Source organism: Sarcophilus harrisii, chromosome 1 (assembly GCF_902635505.1).
Source record: "Sarcophilus harrisii chromosome 1, mSarHar1.11, whole genome shotgun sequence".
Classification (NCBI taxonomy): domain Eukaryota; kingdom Metazoa; phylum Chordata; class Mammalia; order Dasyuromorphia; family Dasyuridae; genus Sarcophilus; species Sarcophilus harrisii.
The window spans coordinates 288643395-288664192 of record NC_045426.1 but is presented as its reverse complement, the minus strand read 5'-3'; the positions used below and the strand labels follow the sequence as shown (position 1 = coordinate 288664192).

The following is a 20798-nucleotide window of genomic DNA, read 5'->3' as shown; positions in this document are numbered from 1 at the left end:
CTGCTACAATTCATAAAGATAAGAAGTAGAACAACTCACCAGCCGAAGAAAATCTGCAATCTCGCCAAAAAAAGGTTGGTTCTGGGGCCAGGGGGGAGATCAAAGCAGACTGGGAGAGAAATTAGGTTCCGAAGAGAGCCTCAAACCAAAAGTGAAAGCACAGATCTCAGCACAAGCTCGCAACCCGCAGTATGGGGCTTTTCCTTGGGGCAGTTGTGATCCTGCACGGCAGGAGGACACAGCCCGGGTTAGCCTCCAGTCTGCGCAGTGGGGGGCTCAGCTTGGGGCCATAAAGCTTTTGCAGGGCCGATTTGCATCAGGCAGAGACATTGGGGCAGAGTTCGGGGCAGAGTCTGGTAAAATCGGGCGGTCTGCTGTCAGCTGCTAATACTCAAAGTCCCACAAGAGGCTCCGGCCTGGGGCAGTGACACTTTCACCCTTTAGTCTCTAGCCTAGGGCAATCGCTAACCCACACAGCCCTACTGGGCACTTCAATAGCTCGGCCAGTGCTGAATCCACTTCCTGCTGGGGGAAGGGAAAACTCTCACTCAGAGCACTCCCATACCTCGGAGCCGGAAATCGGTTTATATCTCTCCCTGCTCTGCAGAGGAAGCTGGTAACCCCCTTGCCTAGGAGACATACCCTAAAGGCTTTAAAACATGAATAAAAAGATGAAAAGAATGATCGACAGCTTCTATGCAGAAAAAGAGCAGGTCAGCAAACCTGAAGAGACCGCAAACAGCAAACATGGACCAGATTGTCCTCCTTTACATGATGCTCTCATAGAAGAGACCATTAAAAGTCTCAAAAGAGAGTTAGAAAATAAATGGGGAAAGGAAAGAGAAGCCCATAAGAGAGCAACAAACTTCCTGAAATAGGAATTGAAAAAGATAAAAAATTCCTAGGAAGTGAGGAAACAAAATTTTAGGAATTGGAAAAAATAAAAAACCTTTAGTAAGAATTGTGAATTGAAAAAATAAAGAATTACTAGAACGTAGGATTTGTGAATTGGAAAAGACAAAGAACTTTACAAGAAAATAGGATCTGTGAATTAAAAAGAAAAATAATTCACTAAAAAAAAAATTAGTGAAATGGAAAAAATTACACAGAAAAAAAATACATTTAAAAACCCAATTGACATATCAGAAAGAAGTAAAAAAAAGCAAATGGAAAAATAATTTTAAAAATTGAACTGAAAAAATAGAAACTAATGATTCATTGAGAACAAGAATCAGTCAAAAAACAAAAAATGACAAACTGGAAAAACATGAATTTTTCTTGCAAAAACGATGACTTGGGAAAAATAGATCTAGGAGAGATAATCTGAGGATTATTTACTTTCCGAAAACTATGATGAAAAAGAGCCTAGATAATATTTTTACAAGAAATCAAAAGAGAACTGCCCAGATGTAATAGGAATCAAAAGGTAAAATAGGCAATGAAAGAATTCATCTAACACCTTCTGAAAAGAAAACCCTAAAATAAAACCCCAAGGAATATTGTAAATTTCAGAACTATCAGATTAAGGAAAAAATTTTACAAGCAGCCAAAACCAATTTAAATAAGAGGTGCCAAATAAGGATCACCCGATCTTACTGGCTCTTACATTAAAAAGGACCAAGGGCCTGGAATCTGATATTCAAAGGAAAAGAACTTGGGATGCACCAAGAATAAACTACCCAGTTAAGTTGAGCATTTTCTTCCAGGGAAGAAGATGGAATTTAATGAAACAAATGAATTCCATTTGTTTCAAGGAAAAAACTGTAAAAAAAAATGGATTCCCAACCATAGAACCCAAGAATGCAGAAAAGGTAAAAATAATAATTTGAGAATTGTATTTCTGGTGGATATACAAAAAGAATACATGTATAATTTGATTTTAATAATATCATAAAAGGGAAAATGATATGGAAAAAGGGAAAATGGCAGAATAAGGGGGAGGGATAAAAGGGAAACCACATCCCACAAAGAGGCAAAAAAGAAACTTATCATATCTGAGGGAAATTTGAGAGGGGGGAACATTGTGTGAATCTTACTCCTCATCAGAGTTGGCTCAAAGAAAAAAAAGTGACATTTGTTTTAGAGGAAAATTCTCTCTCCCTTCATTAAAAACGGGGAGAGGAAAAGGGAAAAAGAAAAAGTAAAAGGAAGGAAGGGGAAAAAGACTCAAAGGGGGGGGAGGGATTCCAAAGAGGGTCCATCGGATACAAGAGGGGGTACATAAGTTTAAAAGGGGAAAGACGGTTGGGGGGAAGAAAAAGTAAAGAAATCTGGGTTAGGATGGCAGGAAATACTAAATACCAAAGTAATTTAACTGTAAATGTGAATGGGATGAACTCCCCATGGAGGAGGCAGATAGGATTGGATCAAAGTCAGAACCCTCCAATATGTTGTTTAAAGAAACACATTTAAAGAGGAGGATACATAAGAGTAAAGGGAAAAGGCTGGAGCAAAACTATTATGCTTCAGGTGAATAAAAAGTTAGGTAGCCATCCTTATTCAAGATCAAGCAAAAGCAAAAATTGATTTAATTTAAAAGAGATAAGGAAGGGAAACCATCCTGCTAAAGGGTAGAAAACAATGAAGCAAATCAATTATTAAAACATATTGCACTAAGGGAATATCCAATTCCTAAAGGAGAAGTTAAGAGAGTTTAAAAGAAAAAGGACAACAAAACTGTAATAGTGGAGATCTCAACCTTGAATTTCAGAATTAGACAAATCAAACCACAAAACAAATAAGAAGGAAATTAAAGAAGCAAATAGAATATTAGAAAAAATTAGGTTTTAGATCTTTGGAGAAAATTAATTTGGAGATAGAAAGGAATATACTTTCTTCTCAGCAGTTCATGGAACCTATTAAAAATTGACCATTATTAGGAATAAAGACCCAAAATTAAAATGCAAGAAAGCAGAAATAAAAATGCTTTTCAGATCATGATGCAATAAAAACTACATTCAACAAAAGGTTAGGGGTGACCAAAAAGTAATTGGAAAACTAAAAAATCTCATCTTAAAGAATGATTGGGAACAGCAAAAATTTAAGAACAATTAATAACCCACCAAGATAATAACAATGATGAGAACGCATACCAAAATTTTGGGATGCAGCCAAAGTGGGTAAAAGAGGGAATTTTATATCCTTAGGGAGGCTTACTTGAATAAAGCAGGAAAAGAAAAGATTAAATGAATTGGGCTTTAACCAAAAAAACTAAAAAAAGACCAAATTAAAACCCCCCAATCAAATACTAAATTTGAAATTTAAAATTAAAAGGAGAAAATTAAAAATATTGAAAGTAAAAAGACTATTGAACAAATTAATAAAACTAAGAGTTGGTTTATGAAAAACCAATAAAATTGATGGGTTTTTGCAAATCTGAAAAAAGGGAGGGAGGAAAAATGAAATTAGTAGTCTTAAATGAAAAAGGGAGAACTTTCCATCAATGAAGAGGAAATTAGAAAATAATAAGAGTTATTTTGCTCAACTATGCCAATAAATTTGATAATAAAGGAAATGGAATACCTAAAAATATAGACTTCAGACTAACAGAGGAGGGTAAATTGTTTGAATAGTCCCATTTCAAGAAAAAGAAAAGAACAGGCAATTAAACAACCCCTAAGAAAAACCCCGGACCAGATGGATTTACGTGAATTTTTACCAAACATTTTAAAAGAACAATTTTCCAATGCTATATAAATTATTTGATAAAATAGGGAATGAAGGAGTCCTACCAAATTCCTTCTATGACACAGACATGGTACTGATACCTAAACCAGGTAGGTTGAAAAACAGAAAAGAAAAATTATAAACCAATTTCTAATATTGATGCTAAAATCTTAAATAAGATATTAGCAAAAAAGACTTACAGAAAATCATCTCCAGGATAATAACATGATCAAATAGGATTTATACCAGGAATGCAGGGCTGGTTCAATATTAAGAAAACTATCAATATAATTGGCCATGTTAATAAACCAAATTAACAAAACCATATGATATCTCAAAGATGCAGAAAAGATTTGATAAAATCCCATCCATTCCTTTATTAAAAAACACCTTGAGAGAAGGAATAAATGAACTTTTCCCAAAAAATAATCAGCAGCACCATTTAAAAACCATCAAAAAGCATCATATGTAATGGAGGCAAACCGCAAACCATTCCCTAAAGATCTGGAGGAAAACAAGGTTTTCCCACTGTCACCCTACTTATTTAATATTGTATTAGAAACGCTTGATTTGAAAAAGAGCTGAGAAAGAGGATTAAAGGAATAAGAATAAAATGAGGAAAACCAAAATTATCACTCTTGCCGATGACATGATGGTATACTCTGAGAACCCCAGAGATTCTTAAAAAATTAGAAATAATCCACAACTTTGGAAAGTTGCTGGTTATAAATAAACCCACATAAGTCATCAGTTCTATATCACTAACAAATCCAACAGTCAGATTACAAAGAGAAATTCCATTTAAAGTAACTATTGATAATATAAAAAATTTAGGAAATATCTCCAAGGGAAAATCAGAAACTTTTATGAGCAAAAATTTTCAACCCCACTTTTTCACACAAATTGTTCGATCTAATAATTGGAAAAAATTGTTCAATCTTAACCAATTGGAAAAATATTAAATGCTCTTGGATAGGGCGAGGAAATAATAAAAGATGACAATATTACCCAAACTAATCTATTTATTTAGGCTTATACCAACGACCCAAAAACCATTTTAATGACCTAGAAAAAATAAAAAAAAATTAATATGGAAAAAAAAAGGTCAAGAATTTCAAAGGGAATTAATGAAAAACCAAATGAAGGTGGCTTAGCTGTACCAGATCTAAAAATTTAAAATTAAGCAGTTACCAAACCATTTGGTTTTAAGGAAAATTAGTTGATCAGTGGAATAGGTTAGGTTCCAAGGGATAAAAAGTCCAAATATAGCAACCTAGTCTTTGACAAAACCCAAAAGGCCCCGTTTTTTGGGGATAAGAACTTACTGTTTGATAAAAATTGCTGGAAAAATTGGAAACTAATATTGGCAGAAACTAGGATTGATCCACACTTAAATAATCGGTAAACCCAAGATAAGGCCAAAATGGGTTCATGGACCAGGCATAAAGAATGAAATTATTAATAAATTAGAGGAAAACAGGATAGTTTACCCTAGACCTGTGGAAGGGAAATCTTTATGACCAAAGAAGAACTAGAGATTATTACTGATCAAAATAGAAAAATTTCATTATACCAACTGAAAAAGGTTTTGTACAAACAAAACCAATTAGACAAGATTAAAGGGAAGAATAAACTGGGAAAAAATATTTTACAGTCAAAGGTTCTGATAAAGGCCTCATTTAAAAATATATAAAGAATTAACCTAATTTATAAAAACTGCCATTCTCCAATTGAAAAAATGGTCAAAGGATATGGAAAAGACAATTTCAGGGATGAAGAAATTAAACTATTTTAGTCATATGAAAAGATGCTCCAAGTCATTATTAATCAGAGAAATGCAAATTAAGACAACCTAAGATACCTGATTCACACCTGTCGATTGGCTAAGATGACAGGAAAAAATAAATGATGATTGTTGGAGGGGATGGGGAAAACTGGGGACATTGATGGCATTGTTGGTGGAGTTGTGAAGAATCCAACCATTCTGGAGAGGTTTGGAACTATGCTCAAAAAGTTATCAAATTGTGAACCTTTGATCCAGTTGACGCTTGGGATTATATCCCAAAGAGATTATAAAGAAGGGAAAGGGACCCTGTTACCTAATGTTTGTTAAGCCCTTTTGTGGCTAGGAAAACTGGAAACTGAATGGATGTCCACTGGCTGGAATGGCTGAATAAAATTGTGTAAATAATTATGGAATATTACTGTTCCAAGAAATGACCTTAACAAGATGGATTTCCCAGAAAGGCCTGGGAGACTTAATTGAACTGATGCTGGAGGAAATGAGAGGACCAGGAGATCATTATATACTTCAACAAACATATGATGACCAGCCCTAGGACCCACCACCTCAGAAATTAGGATCAACCAAATCATTTCCAATGGAGCAGTAATGAACTGAATCAGCCATGCCCAGAGAAAGAACTTGGAGATGACTAAAAACCATTACATTGAATTCCCAATCCCTATATTTATGCCACATGCATTTTTGATTTCCTTCACAAGTTAATTGACAATATTTCAGAGTCTGATTCTTTTTGTCAGCAAAATAACATTTTGGTCATGTTTTCTTAGTGTATCTAATTTATATTTTAATGTATTTTAAATCTACTTTGTCCTTAATCTGGGGAGGGGTGGGGGAAAGGAAAAATTGGAACAAGAGGTTTGGCAATTGTTAATGCTGTAAAGTTACCCATGCATATATCCTGTAAATAAAAGGCTATTAAATTAAAAAAAAGAAAGAATGTATGGTAATTTTCCTTCTCCTCTATAACTGGATAAATCAGACATTAGTCTCTGTTTTAGCTGTTTCTTCATATTCCCTAAGTAATGCTTTGGGCCCCAACTTTTCACTCCAGATGCCTTGTTCAGCAAAGCTGATTAGAATCAATAGGGCTTTTGATTTATACCTTGTTGAGACTTGAAGGAGTAGAAGTGTCAATGATGTTCTTTTTTATGTCATAGGCTAAGTTGAATCTGTTCATGTTGGTGGGTCTTATTATCCCTGCTTCTGAATGAACTGAACACTGTGGTGCAGGAGAGAGTTCAGGACTGGGAATCAGGAGAGATGTGGATTTGAACCTGCTTCTCATGCTTAAAATCTGTCTGATCCAAGGTAAGTCATAAATTATTTCTGTATGAATGTCAGCTCTGCTAATTTCCTGCTCTGCTGCCTCCCTGTAATATTGAGATGACCTTGGGTTCTCAAAGAGCTAGCTTAGCCAAGCTCAAACAATTCTATCTCCAGAATTTGGCCACAACCTTTCTAGAAACCACAATAACAATTCCAGCAGGCAGAGGACACCATAGGAAGAGCAGTGGCTTAGAACTCAGGAAGACCTGAGTTCATACTTGGCACCAGACATACTATTACTTATTGCCATTTCCTTCTCTAGCTCATTTTACACTTGATGAGGCAAATCACTTAACTGTAGTTTCCTCATCTGTGAAATAGGTATGAAAATAGTACCTAATTCTCTGGTGTAAAGATCAAATGAACTAATAATATATGTGAAGTGTTTTGTAAATCATAAAGTTCTATATAAATGTGAGCTATTATTCTTGTTGTTGTTGTTATACTAATTTTTTAATAACATTTTATTGACAGAACATATGCCTGGGTAATTTTTTACAACATTATCCCTTGCACTCATTCCTGTTTCAACTTTTCCCTTCCCTCCCTCCACCCCCTCCCCTAGATGGCCAGCAGTCTTATACATGTTAAATATTATAATATAATAGTATAATATTTAACTATACTAATATTTTAATAATAGAATAATAAGGGACAGAAAGGTGTGTGGCAGTTGAGATAGCACTCTAAGGAGGGAAACCACTGGTCTTTGAAGTAAAATATCCTTTAGGATAGGAACTGTTTGATTTTTTTTTTTCATTTATGTCCCCAACACTTAACATAGCACTTATATTTTCTGACATGAACTGATGAAAGAGCAATAAAATGATGCAGTAGATAGAGTGCCAAGTTTGGAGAGAAGAAGGTTCATCTTCCTAAGTTCAAATCTGGCCTCAGATATTAGCCATATGATCCCAAGCAAGATACTTAAGTCTATTTGCCTCAGTTTCCTCACCTTTACAATGAGCTGGAGAAGGAAATGGCAAATTATTTCAGCATCTTCCAAGAGAACACTAAATGGGGTCAGAAAGAGTTGTACACAACTGAAGTGATTAAACAACAAAGTTGTTTTGGTTTTTTCTTTAGAAAGAAAATATTCTAAGGCTCTTTTCTGCAATTAATAATCATAGCCCTGGATTTGGGGTTAGAATCTGATTGCCTTTCTCCCTGTGGGACCTTAGAATCAAAAATCTTAGATATAAAGCTGGAAAGAGATTTTAGGGATCATCTGGTTCAACTCTCTTCCTTTTATATAGGAGGAAAGTGAAACCTAGAGAAATTAAGTTATTTGTTCAAAATCACACAAGTAATGAGTGATAGAATGTAGATAAATCACTCTAGCTCTTTGTGCCTGCTAAGCACTGAGATACAAAGAAAGGTAAAAAAAAAATATCGTTTCTACTCTCACAGAGCTCACTATCTTATCATGGAGGCAATTTGTAAACAGCTAAGGAAAAGGAAAGAATGAGATAGATAGATAGTGTTATGGAAGCAATAAACATGAACTTGGACACACTTTGAGAGATAGTAAAAGATAGCGGGGCCTGACATGCTATAGACTACAGGTTCACAAAAAATACACAAAATTCAGGATAAATTGAAGGGGGGATTAGTCTCAGAAAGAAACCCCAGATTAATGAGGAATGGAGAGCTTTCTTGGAGAAGGTTTAGCTGAAGGGAGACAGAGATGAAGAGGAATGGGGGGAGGACCAATGAAAATCCTCATCGATGGGAGACGAAGTATTGTGTTCAAGGAACAGCAAGGAAGCTGGTCACTGAATCACAAAATATTTGGAGGTATTAAGGTATAAGAAAACTGGAAAGGTAGGAAGAGGCTAGATTATGAAGGGCTTTAAAAGGCAAAAAAAAAAAAAAAGGGATTTTATATTTGATTCTGAAGGTGACAGGAAATCACTGGAATTTATGAAATAAGGAGAGATATAATTGGATCTGCATTTTAGGAAGATCAGTTTGTCAGCTGAATGAAGGTTGAATTGGAATGGAAAGAGACTAAAGGCAGGGGAAACCAAGCAGCATGCTACTGCAGTGGTCTAGACCTGAAGACATAAGAACCTACATCAGAATGGTAGCATTATCACAATATATGAAAGATGTTATGAAGGCAGAAATGACAGGACCTGAAAAAGGACTGAATATGGGTATGAGAATGAGGATTCCCAGAAAGGTGATAAGCCAACATGATTAGAATTATAGTGGTACCATCATCTCCAATAGAGAAGTTAGGAAAAGGGGAAGATTTATCCAAATCCATTAAGAATTCAGTTTTGGACATGCTGAATTTAAGATGTCCACTGACATCTAGTTCAAAGTTTCTAATAAGAAGGACAGGACTACTATATCTTAAAATCATCTATATAGATAATTACTTTCTCCAAATATTTCTCTCAATTTCTTTCTTTTTTGTTTACTGTAGAGATACTGATTTTCCATTTTTTTTAATTTTAAAAATAAAATCCATTTTATCCCCATTAATTTATTCCATTTGATGGATAAAAAATTTCTTCCTTTCCACAATTAAAACAAATGAATAATTTATTTTTGTTATAATAGTTCTCTCTTCTCTTCTTTCTTCTTTTCTTCCTTTACTTCCTCTTCATCCTCCTCCTCCTTTTTACAAATTTAAGATTTAATTATTTGAACTTAATGTACTATATTTTATGGAGTGTGTACCTAAACCCTTTTTCTATTATATAGCTATCCAATTTTTCCTAACAGTTTTTATTGAATTTTATTCCATTGTCATATCTTTCAACTTTCTATTTAAAGTCACAGGATAGTTAAGTAGTTTGTTCAAGGTTACACACCTAATAAATGGCAGAGCAAGCATTTGCCTCTAAGTTCAAATGTTTATGAAACTACAAAAATAGTATTTTAAATAGTAATCTATTATATGTATATTAAGTTCTGGCTGTCATGTTTTAGAAAGCATAGAGAGGAAGGCAGCTTCGAGATAATATTATAGATTGTTGGGTAAAAGATATGCAGGTGTTTAGCCTAAAGGAGTAAAATCTTGGGAGAAAATATAGCATAAAGTATTTTAAGTACTATCATATGAGACATGTTGCTTGGCTCCAGAAGACAGAATGAGAATCAAGAAACGAAAGTTACAAAGAAATAAATTATGATTTGATTGTAAGAAAAAAAAAATCCAACAATCTGACCTTTTCAAAAGTGAAATGGGCTGACTTGAGAGGCAATGAGTTCCCTTTCACTAAAGTTTTTCAAGTTGAGGATGGTGAGATGATCACTTGTTAGGTATGGCTGAGATTCCCTAAAATTCTGAGATTGTGTGAAAATATCTTTTGATAACATAGCTGTTTCTGCATTTTTTTTGTTCTATTTATATTTTGATTTCTTTCTTTCTAAATGTTTCTGAGTGTGGATTCAATTCACTAAGCTCCTCTTTCCTAATAATGTAGCTATTTTGTGCCCTAATTTTGATTCTTAATACTAGTTTAACAGCATATGATAGGTTTGTTTATCTGAATTACTTTTATTGTTGGTATAATCTCTCTTGTTTTTCATCATTTCATCCAAGAATTATTTAATAAATCCTTTTTTAGTTCAATGTATGCATTCAATGTTTACCTTTATTTAGCTTTATTAGGAAATAATCCATAAATATATTATACAAAACTCCAGCTTTTCTAATTGCTTAGTATGTGATCGGTATTTTGTATGTTTTTAATATACTTTTTGAAAATTATACTCTTTACTTCTTCCATTGAGTTTTCTTCAAATATCTAATAAATCTAATTAATTTCATACCCTATTTAGCCATACAATTTCATGTTTGTTTAACTTTTAAAGATAAAAGTTATATCTTAGAATGTTTATATTGTCTCAGACCCTTTGTAATGTAATTCTTTCAAGATTGTAAACTTTAGTTGTATACATTTATTTGCAAAATGATTTCGCACATATGTCTATATGCAATGAAAATTCACATACACTTATTTTGACTTAAATCTTTTAATATAATATGGTATTAATTACCTACCTTTGAATACTTTCTAACTTGAACTTAATTGTGTCAATACAATGCTACTTTTGTCTTTCACAAGTTAGCTGTAGCATGATACATTTTCATCTAGGCTTAAATTAAATTTAATCTAGCCTCCATTAAAATCTTTCTAGACTAAATGGATTTATGTATATACTAAATGTATATCTATAAACAACATTGGTTGATTTTTGCTTTTAAATTTATTCTGTAGGCCTTATTTTCATTATATTTGGCATTATAATTGTTAAATTTATTTTTTCTTATGCTTTTTTTGTTTAAATGTTATTTGATTCTTTGGAGGGAAATGAAATCTTTCTTATTTTTACTATTATTATTAACTAAAACTAATAAGCTAGGAGAGTTGAAGTAAATTTTGAAAGAATGTATAGAGAGCTGCAGGTGCTCTTATAATTTTGTTTTAGTTTTTTTTTTGTTGTTGTTGTTTTTAATAGCTTTTTATATACAAAACATATGCATGAGTAATTTTTCAACATTGACCCTTGCAAAAACTTCTGTCTCAACTTTTCCCTTCCTTCCCTCCACCTCCTCCCAAAGATAGCAGGCAGTCCCATACATGCCAAATATGTTAAAGTATATGTCAAATACAATATATGTATACATATTTATACAGTTATCTTCTTGCACAAGGAAGATCGGGTTTGAAAAACAAAAATACAAGCAAACAGTAACAGAAAGAATAGAAATGTTGTGGTCCACACTCATTTCCCAGTGTTCTTTTTCTGGGTATAGCTGGTTTGGTTCATTAGAGATCAATTAGATCTGATTTGGATCCTCTCATTGTTGAAGAGAGCCACATCCATCAGAATTGATTATCATGTAGTATTGTTGTTGATGATAATGATCTCCTGATTTTGCTCATTTCACTTAGCATCAGTTCATGTATGTCTCTCCAAACCTCTCTATATTCATCCTGCTGGTCATTTCTTATATAACAATAATATTCCATAATATTCATATACCAAAATTTATTCAGCTATTCTCCAATTGGTGGACATCCCTTCAATTTCCAGTTTCTAGCTACTATGAAAAGGGCTGCCATAAACATTTTTGCACATACAGGTCCCTTTCTCTGTTTTAATATCTCTTTGGGATATAAGCCCAGTAGTAATACTGCTGGATCAAAGGGTATGCACAGTTTGATAACATTTTGAGTATAGTTCCAAATTGCTCTCCAGAATGGTTGGATATGTTCACAACTCTACCAACAATGCATCAGTGTCCCAGTTATCCTACATCCCCTCCAACATTCGTCATTATCTTTTCCTGTCATCTTAGTCAATCTGACAGGTGGTATCTCAAAGTTGTCTTAATTTGCATTTCTCTTATCAACAATGATTTGGAACACTTTTTCATATGACTAGAAATAGTTTCAATTTCATCATCTGAAAATTGTCTCTTCATATCCTTTGATCATTTATCAATTGGAGAATGGCTTGATTTCTTATAAATTAATCAGTTCTCTATATATTTTGGAGATGAGGCCATTATCAGAACCTTTAGCTGTAAAAATGATTTCACAGTTTATTGCTTCCCTTCTAATCCTGTGTGCATTAGTTTTATTTGTACAAAAGCTTTTTAACTTGCTATAATAGAAATTTTCTATTTTGTGATCAATAATGACCTCTAGTTCTTATTTGGTCACAAATTCCTTCCTCCTCCCCAGGTCTGAGAGGTAAATGATCCTATGTTCTTCTAATTTATTTATAATCTCATTTTATGCCTAGATCATGAACCCATTTTGATTTTCTCTTGGTGTATGGTGTTAAATATGGGTCAATGTCTAATTTCTGCCATATTAATTTCCAATTTTCCCAGCAGTTTTTGTCAAATAATGAATTCTCATCCAAAGAACAGTCTTTGGGTTTGTCAAACAATAGATTGCTATAGTTATTGACTATTTTGTCCTGTGAACCTAAGCTATTCCACTGATCAACTAGTCTATTTCTTAGCCAATACCAAATGGTTTTGGTGATCGCTGTTTTATAATATAGTTTTAGATCTGGTACAGCTAGGCCACTTTCATTTGATTTCTTTTTCATTAGTTCCCTTGAAATCCTTGACCTTTTGTTTTTCTAGACTACTATGAATTTTGTTGTTTTTTTTTTCTAGGTCATTAAAATAGTTTCTTGGGAATCTGATTGGTATAGCACTAAATAAACAGATTTAGGTAGTATTGTCATCTTTATTATATTTGCTCGACCTATCCAGGAGCATTTAATATTTTTCCATTTGGTTATATCTGACTATATTTGTGTGGAAAGTGTTTTGTAGTTTTGCTCATATAGTTCCTTCCTGACTTTCCCTTGGCATATAGATTCCCAAATATTTTATGCTATCAACAGTTATTTTAAATGGAATTTCTCTTTGTATCTCTTGCTGTTGGATTTTGTTAGTGATGTATAAAAATGCTGATAATTTATGTGGATTTATTTTGTATCCTGCAACTTTGCTAACGGTGTGGGTTATTTCTAATAGCTTTTTAGCAGAACCTCTGGGGTTCTCTAAGTATATCATCATATCATCTGCAAAGAGTGATAATTTGGTTTCCTCATTACTTACTCTAATTCCTTTCCTTTCTTTTTCATCTCTTATTTCTGAAGCTATAGTTTCTAATACAATATTGAATAGTAATGGTGAAAGTGGGCAACCTTGTTTCACTCCTGATTTTATTGGGAATGGTTCTAGTTTTTCACCATTACATATGATGCTTACTGGTGGTTTTAAATAGATGTTACTGACTATTTTAAGGAAAAGTCTACTTAGTTCTATACTCTCTAGTGTTTTTTAATAGGAATGGGTGTTGGATTTTATCAAATGCTTTTTCTGTGTTTATTGAAAGGATCATATGGTTTTTGTTAATTTGGTTATTGATATATTGTTATATATTGTTATATCTAATAGTTTTCCTAATATTGAACCAGCTCTGCATTGCTGGTATAAATCCTACTTGGTCATGGTGTATTATCCTGGAGATGATTTTCTGTAATCTTTTTGCTAAGATTTTATTTAAGATATTTGCATCAATGTTCATTAGAGAGATTGGTCTATAATTTTCTTTCTCTGTTTTTGTCCTATCTGATTTAAGTATCAGTATCAATCTGTATCATAAAAGGAATTTGGTAAGACTCCGTCATTCCCTATTTTCCCAAATACTTTATATAGCATTGGGATTAATTGTTCTTTAAATGTTTGGTAGAATTCACATGTAAATCCATCTGGTCCTGGGGATTTTTTCTTAGGGAGTTGATTAATAGCTTGTTCTATTTCTTTTTCTAAAATGGGATTATTTAACCAATTTACTTCTTTCTTTGTTAATCTGGGCAACCTATATTTTTGAAGGTATTCATTTCATTTAAGATTGGCATAAAGTTGGGCAAAGTAACTCCTAATTATTGCTCTAATTTCCTCTTCATTAGTGGAAATTTCTCCCTTTTCATTCTTAAGACTAACAATTTGACTTTCCTCTTTCCTTTTTCTAATCAAATTTACCAAGGGTTTATCTATTTTGTTGGATTTTTCATAAAACCAACTCTTCGTTTTATTTATTAATTCAATAGTTTTTTAATGTTCAATTTTATTGATTTCTCCTTTTATTTTTAGAATTTCAAATTTAGTGTGTGATTGGGGATTTTTAATTTGCTCTTTTTCTACCTTTTTTAGATGCAAACCCAATTCATTGATCTTCCCTTTCTCTATTTTATGCAAGTAAGCCTATAGAGATATAAAATTTCCCCTTATTACCACCTTGGTTGCATCCCACACATTTTTGGTATGATGTCTCATTATTGTCATTCTCTTGGGTGAAATTATTAATTGTGTCTATGATTTGCTGTTTTACCCAATCATTTTTTAGGATGAGATTATTTAGTTTCCAATTACTTTTTGGTCTAATTTCCCCTGGCTTTTTATTGAATGTAGTTTTTATTGCATCATGATCTGAGAAGGATGCATTTACTATTTCTGCCTTTCTGCATTTGAATTTGAGGTCTTTATGTCCTAAGATATGGTCAGTTTTTTTATAGGTTCCATGAACCGCTGAGAAGAAAGTATACTTCTTTCTGTCTCCATTAGTTTTCTCCAAAGATCTATCATACCTAACTTTTCTAGTGTTCTATTTACCTCTTTAACTTCTTTCTTATTTATTTTGTGGTTTGATTTATCTAGTTCTGAGAGTGCAAGGTTGAGATCTCCCACTGTTATAGGTTTTGCTGTCTATTTCTTCTTGCAGCTCTCTTAACTTCTCCTTTAGGAATTTAGATGCTATATCATTTGGTGTATATATGTTTACTATTGATATTGCTTCATTATCTAAGCTAACCTTAAGCAAAATATAGTGCCCTTCCTTATCTCTTTTAATTAGATCAATTTTTGATTTTGCTTGATCTGAGATCAGGATGGCTGCCCCTGCTTTTTTGACTTCATCTGAAGCATAGTAGTTTCTGATCCAGCCTTTTACCTTTATTCTGTATGTATCACCCGGCTTCAAGTGTGTTTCTTGTAAACAACATATTGTAGCATTCTGGCTTTTAATTCAGTCTGCTATCTGCTTCTGCTTTATGGGGGAGTTTACCCCATTCACATTTATGGTTTAAACTACTAATTCTGTATTTTCTGCCATCTTATTATCCCCAAATTATGCTTTTTCTTTCCTTTTCCCCTTACTTTCTCCCCCAGTATTAGACTTATGAGCACCATTTGCCTCACACAGCCTTCCCTCTTTAGAATCCCTCCCTCCCTCTTGAGGTCCCTCCCCTTTTCCTAAACCTTTTTCTTACTATTTCTGTATTTCCTTTATTTACCCTAGCCCTTCCCTTTTTGCTTTTTCCCCTCCCACTTTTCAATGAGGTGAGAGAAGTTTCTATGTAAATCAAATGTCTAATATTTTCTCTTTGAGCCAAATCTGATGAGAGTAAGATTCACATTATGTTCATCCCCCTCCCTTCATTTCCTCAGATATAATAGGTTTCTTTTGCCTTTTCATGAGATGTACTTTCCCTCTCTTTACTTCCACTTTTCCCTTTTTCTGGTACAATTTCCTTTCTACTTCTAGTTCCTTTTTTTATATTATAACCATAAAACTAAATTATACATGTACTCTTTGCGTATACCCTTAATAGAAATACAGTTCTCAAGAGTTCTTTTTACCTTTTTATGCTTCTCTTGAGTCCTATATTTGGAGAACAAACTTTTTGTTTAGCTTGGATTTTTTCATCAGGAATAAATGGAATTCACCTATTTCATTGAATGTCCATCTTCTTCCCTGGAAGAAAATGCTCAGTTTAGCTGGGTAAGTTATTCTTGGCTGCATATCAAATTCTTTTGCCTTTTGAAATATCAGATTTTAGGCCCTTCAATCCTTTAATGTGGATGTTGCTAGACCCTGAGTGATCCTTATTGTGGCTCCTCAATATTTGAATTGTTTTTTTCTTGCTTCTTGTAGTATTTTTTCCTTGGTCTGATAGTTATGGAATTTAGCCACAATATTTCTTGGAGTTGTGATTTTGGGATCTTTTTCAGTAGGTGATCGATGAATTCTTTCAATGTCTATTTTGCCTTCTGTTTCTATAAGACCTGGGCAGTTCTCTTTGATAATTTCCTGAAAAATAGTGTCTAGACTCTTTTTTTCATCATGATTTTTGGGGAGTCCAGTAATCTTTAAATTATCTCTCCTAGATCTATTTTCCAGGTCTGTTGTTTTCCCAAGTATATATTTAACATTTTTTCTATTTTTTTAAAATTTTTTTTGGTTTTGCTTAACTGATTCTTGGTGTCTCCTCAAGTCATTCATTTCCATTTGTTCAAGTCTGATTTTTAAAGAATTGTTTTCTTCATTTACTTTTTAAATTTCTTTTTGTATTTGTCCAATTGAGTTTTTAAATGAGTTGTTTTGTTCTATGGAATTTTTTTTCCATTTCGCCAATTTTATTCTAAAAGAATTATTTTCTTTTTCCAATTTGCAAATTCTGTTTTCCTTGGAATTGTTTACCTTTTCCAATTTGGAACTTCTGTTTTTCAGGGAGTTGATTTCTTTATCCACTCTATCTTTTAATGAGTAACTTGACTTATCCTGACCCTCTTGCAAAGCTTTCCTTTCCTTTCCTTATTTTTCTTCTAGCTCTCTTTTGAGATCCTTTTTAATTTCTTCTATGAGAGCCTTGTGTGATGGGGATCAGATCATATCCATCTTTGGATCCAGAGACAGACTGTTTTTAGTCTCCTCAGGGTTTGAAGTCTGCTCTCTTTCTGTATAGAAACTATCAATATTTAGAGCCCACTTAGCTTTTTTTATTCATTTTTTTGGAAAAAAAAAACCTAGTCTGTTTATTGGGGGCAGTGAGGTATTTCCAAGCTGCCTCTAGAGAGAACAGGAAATGGCAGTGAAGGGGCAGTGGGACAGCACTCACTGGCTGTGCTGGTACCTGAAATCAGGTCCTGAAATCAGCATCAGAGGAAAGGCAGCTACTAGGGCTACGCTGGGACCAACTACTGAGCCTGTGCCTAGAACACACTGAGTCACTTAAGATGCTGGGTAGGTGTGGCCAGGTCCTGAGAGAGTCTAGCATGTTGGAGTTATAGTCTTTACCCCCTGTCTTTATAGCTTCTCTGCTGATCTACTGGCTTGCTTCCAAGGCAAAGTAACTCACACTGTGGTAAAGTTCCCCCCCTTGCAAATTTTCCTCCAGCTAAAACCACACCCTGTCCCCCTCAGGTCTGCTCAGCATGAGCTGTTTCCTGTGCTTTCACTGCCAACTTGCCTGATGACTGTGCCTATTTTAACCCTGTAACGTCCTCAAGCATGAGCAAAACAGACCTTTTTTGGTGAATTTCGAGATTGTCTTTGGTTCATAATGTGTTGTACTCCCAATATTCATGGGTTCTGACAATCAAGCACTAATTCCGAGGCTGAATATCATTAAAATAGATTGAGGGAAAAGGAGAGTTTAGGAAGAGATGAGTGTGTCCTCTCCACCATCTTGGTTCTGCTCCCCCCACCCCTTAATTTTATTTTAAAGAATGTATTACAGTATTTACATGGTAAGATCTATTTTTATTTCAATCCAGCAACATGGATATCTGCTTGAAGACAAAAACTCTTAAGATTAAAATTTCTTAGATCTCATCTGTTTACAAATTTCTTCTTATAAATGATAACTTACAATGTTACAAGTAGAAGATTATTGTTGTGGTTTAAAAAAACCAGTAAGAACTAAGGAAGTATAAAGCTTCTGATGTCACATGAATGTCAAATGCACAGCATAGCTGAAGAAAATAATCAGAAAATTTAAGGTATCTATAGATAGAAATATTACTAAAATGGAAAATAATTCTTTTTCAGGATATTCCAAGTTTCCCAGTGTGTAGTCAATAGTATTGATAACATTTGTTTGAATGTTTTCCAAAGAGAATCAAAGAGTGGAAAGAATAAGATATACATCTAAATTGTATTGTTCTAATCACATTTTTAAACTTAAACTATTTGCAAATTTGGGAAAGGCACTTGGTTTTACCCATTATACAAAATAATAAAGCCATATTCATAAGCATTAGTTACATAGGAAACAAAGCAAAGATGAATGTTTCTGAGTGTAAGCAGAGGTTTGCTTTTTTCTTTTTCAGTCTCTTATTGGTTGCTTTTATTGATATAGAAGAATATAAAGCAAATATGCCATAGGGAAAAGAACAATAAAATTCAGGGAGAGAATTGGCTGAGTCTACTATTTAATACTATTACTTTATGCTAGTTACTTTACTCACTCACTAGGTATCTCACAATACCTGGCACATAGTAAGTGCTTAATAAATACTTGTTACTGACTAATGACTTTTCCTTCCAAGACAGTCCCAGTTGAAAGACAATAAAAAAGTTTCACCATCAAAATAATTTTATTTTCAAGATTGCTAAATCACTGGTGGAAACTATTTGAAAACTGTATATTAGAGATATCTTTGTGGTATTATATTTAAGCATCTGACAAGTGGCTGACAGAAGTAGACTAAGGTCTTATGGCTATATCTTCAGTATTAGAAGTATTAATATGTTTTATATCATCACATATACAAGTAATCATCACATATACATAGTAATTTTTATATTAAACTACCACAATTGCCATTTGCCTAATCCTTTTCAACAATAAGGACACTACACTAGCAATCTCATGCTTATTTTGATAATTATATACACTACCCAGTACTTGAGAATGGTCCTTTGAAAGCTGGCTACTTCTCTTCTTTATCTCCACCTATCTTGTGATTAGCAGTTCCTGGCACTTTAATCTAAAGATGTGTCCACGATTATTTATCTAGTTTGTCTCTTGGCTTAACCCCCACCCACTGAGAAAACACTTCCTCTTTCCTTTATACTACTTTCCATTCAAATATACTAGCATTATATAATGAAATTGATACCACACACTGGATCTAACAAAATAATCCCATAGGTCTTTATGTATTCCAAAAGGTATAAAATGTGTTAGCACACAGGCTTGGAATCTGCAGCTCTTCCCAAATGCAGTAGCCCTTGACTAGTTAATTGCTGTGCCTTAAAACCAGAAGTTCCAGTATCACAATTTCAGTTAATCAGTCAGCAAGCATTTATTGCATACTTAACTATGTCCTGAGAACTTTAATAAGTGCTGACAATATAAACAAAGACAATAAAAAATCGGTTCTGCCAAGGGAGAACCACATGCAAACAACAATGCACACATGCAACATATACAGAGTACTTAAAAGGTCATCTCAGAGAATGAAGGATGAGGACAATGTGGGTAAGTAGAGAGGTTAAGGAAGGCCTCTTACAGAAGGTAGGATTTGAGCTGAGTCTTCAAGGAAACTGGAAAAGTGGGTGGAGATGAGAAGGGAGAACATGCCAACTAGAGAAAAAACCATGAGTGGTGAAATGGAGTATAAAATGGGTAAGGAAGAGTAATAGAGCAAATGGTGCCAGATTGTAAGATAATTAGGTATAGGGAGGTAAAGTGTAAGAAAACTGGAAAGGTAAGAAGGGCCCAGATTTCAAAGTCATAAATGTTAACAGAACACTTTATATTTGATCCTGAAGGTAACAGGAAATGATTGGAATTTACTGGGCAGGGAGTGGCATGGTCAGACCTGCACATAGTATCCCCACAATAAATACTTGATTCCATAAATTTTTTTATAATAAATAATTTAATAAAATCATTTTATATATGATGAAACTGAGGCAAACAAGTTTAAGTGATTTGCCCATGTTCACACAGCTAGTAAATGTCTTTGTGACCCTAGTGTTTGGCATAATAAGCACTAGATTTGAACTCAGTTGCTCCTGACTCCAGGAACAATATTCTGTCCCCTGTGCCACATTTAATAAAGGCCTGTAGAATTAATTTGAGTTGAACAAACGTATAGCTCATGTGAAATTCTTAAGAACCCACTCTTTCAAAGAAACTTGGGGGTGGTTTTGTTTATGAAGGGTGGAAAGTAGAATGGAATACTCTTGGAAGGCCTTTCTGTTAAGTTAAATTTTTGAATTAAATCCTATTCCTTATTTAATTTTTTAAATTACCAGTGTTGTAAAAAATATTTTCTATTAGTTTTTGTTGCAAAAACATCATCCACTTACTTCAAAGATGCATAATTTCATCAGTATTGGTGCTCCTTCTTGTAGAGAGTTGGAACTCTGAAAAGGTATACTTGAAGCAAGAACAGCATGGTGCTTATGGTGACGTAATGGTTGCCCATGCTCAGTGTGTTGTAGTGGTGTAATTGTATTGAGGTATTTAAGGGAGTCTCAGACACAGAAGGCTCTCTCAGTCACAGCTTTCAGCCACAGATACAGAGAAGATTTCTGGCTCCAGATTCCAGATTCCAGACTCCATCTTTGACCAGCCACATGGTAACTCTCCTGCCTCCTTTACTTCTCCACCTAAAAACTAAGGACTCAGGCTGATCTCAAGGTCCTCCAGA

At 33.8% G+C, this 20798-nt stretch overlaps 1 protein-coding gene across 5 annotated transcripts in view; it reads left to right on the top strand.

Annotated features, from left to right (window-relative positions):
- Positions 1 to 20798, top strand: part of APBA1 (amyloid beta precursor protein binding family A member 1) — a 290257-nt gene that overhangs the window by 147501 nt on the left and 121958 nt on the right. For 3 of the 5 annotated variants that reach the window (XM_031943568.1, XM_031943565.1, XM_031943556.1), the window contains exon 2: positions 6631 to 6781. The exons of 1 other annotated variant lie outside the window; for it this stretch is intronic. The gene's annotated coding sequence lies outside the window, so the exon portion shown is untranslated. Of the gene's footprint in view, positions 1 to 1791; positions 1812 to 6630; positions 6782 to 20798 lie in introns of those variants that run through there. One more of the 5 variants, XM_031943560.1, reaches the window with a different exon arrangement.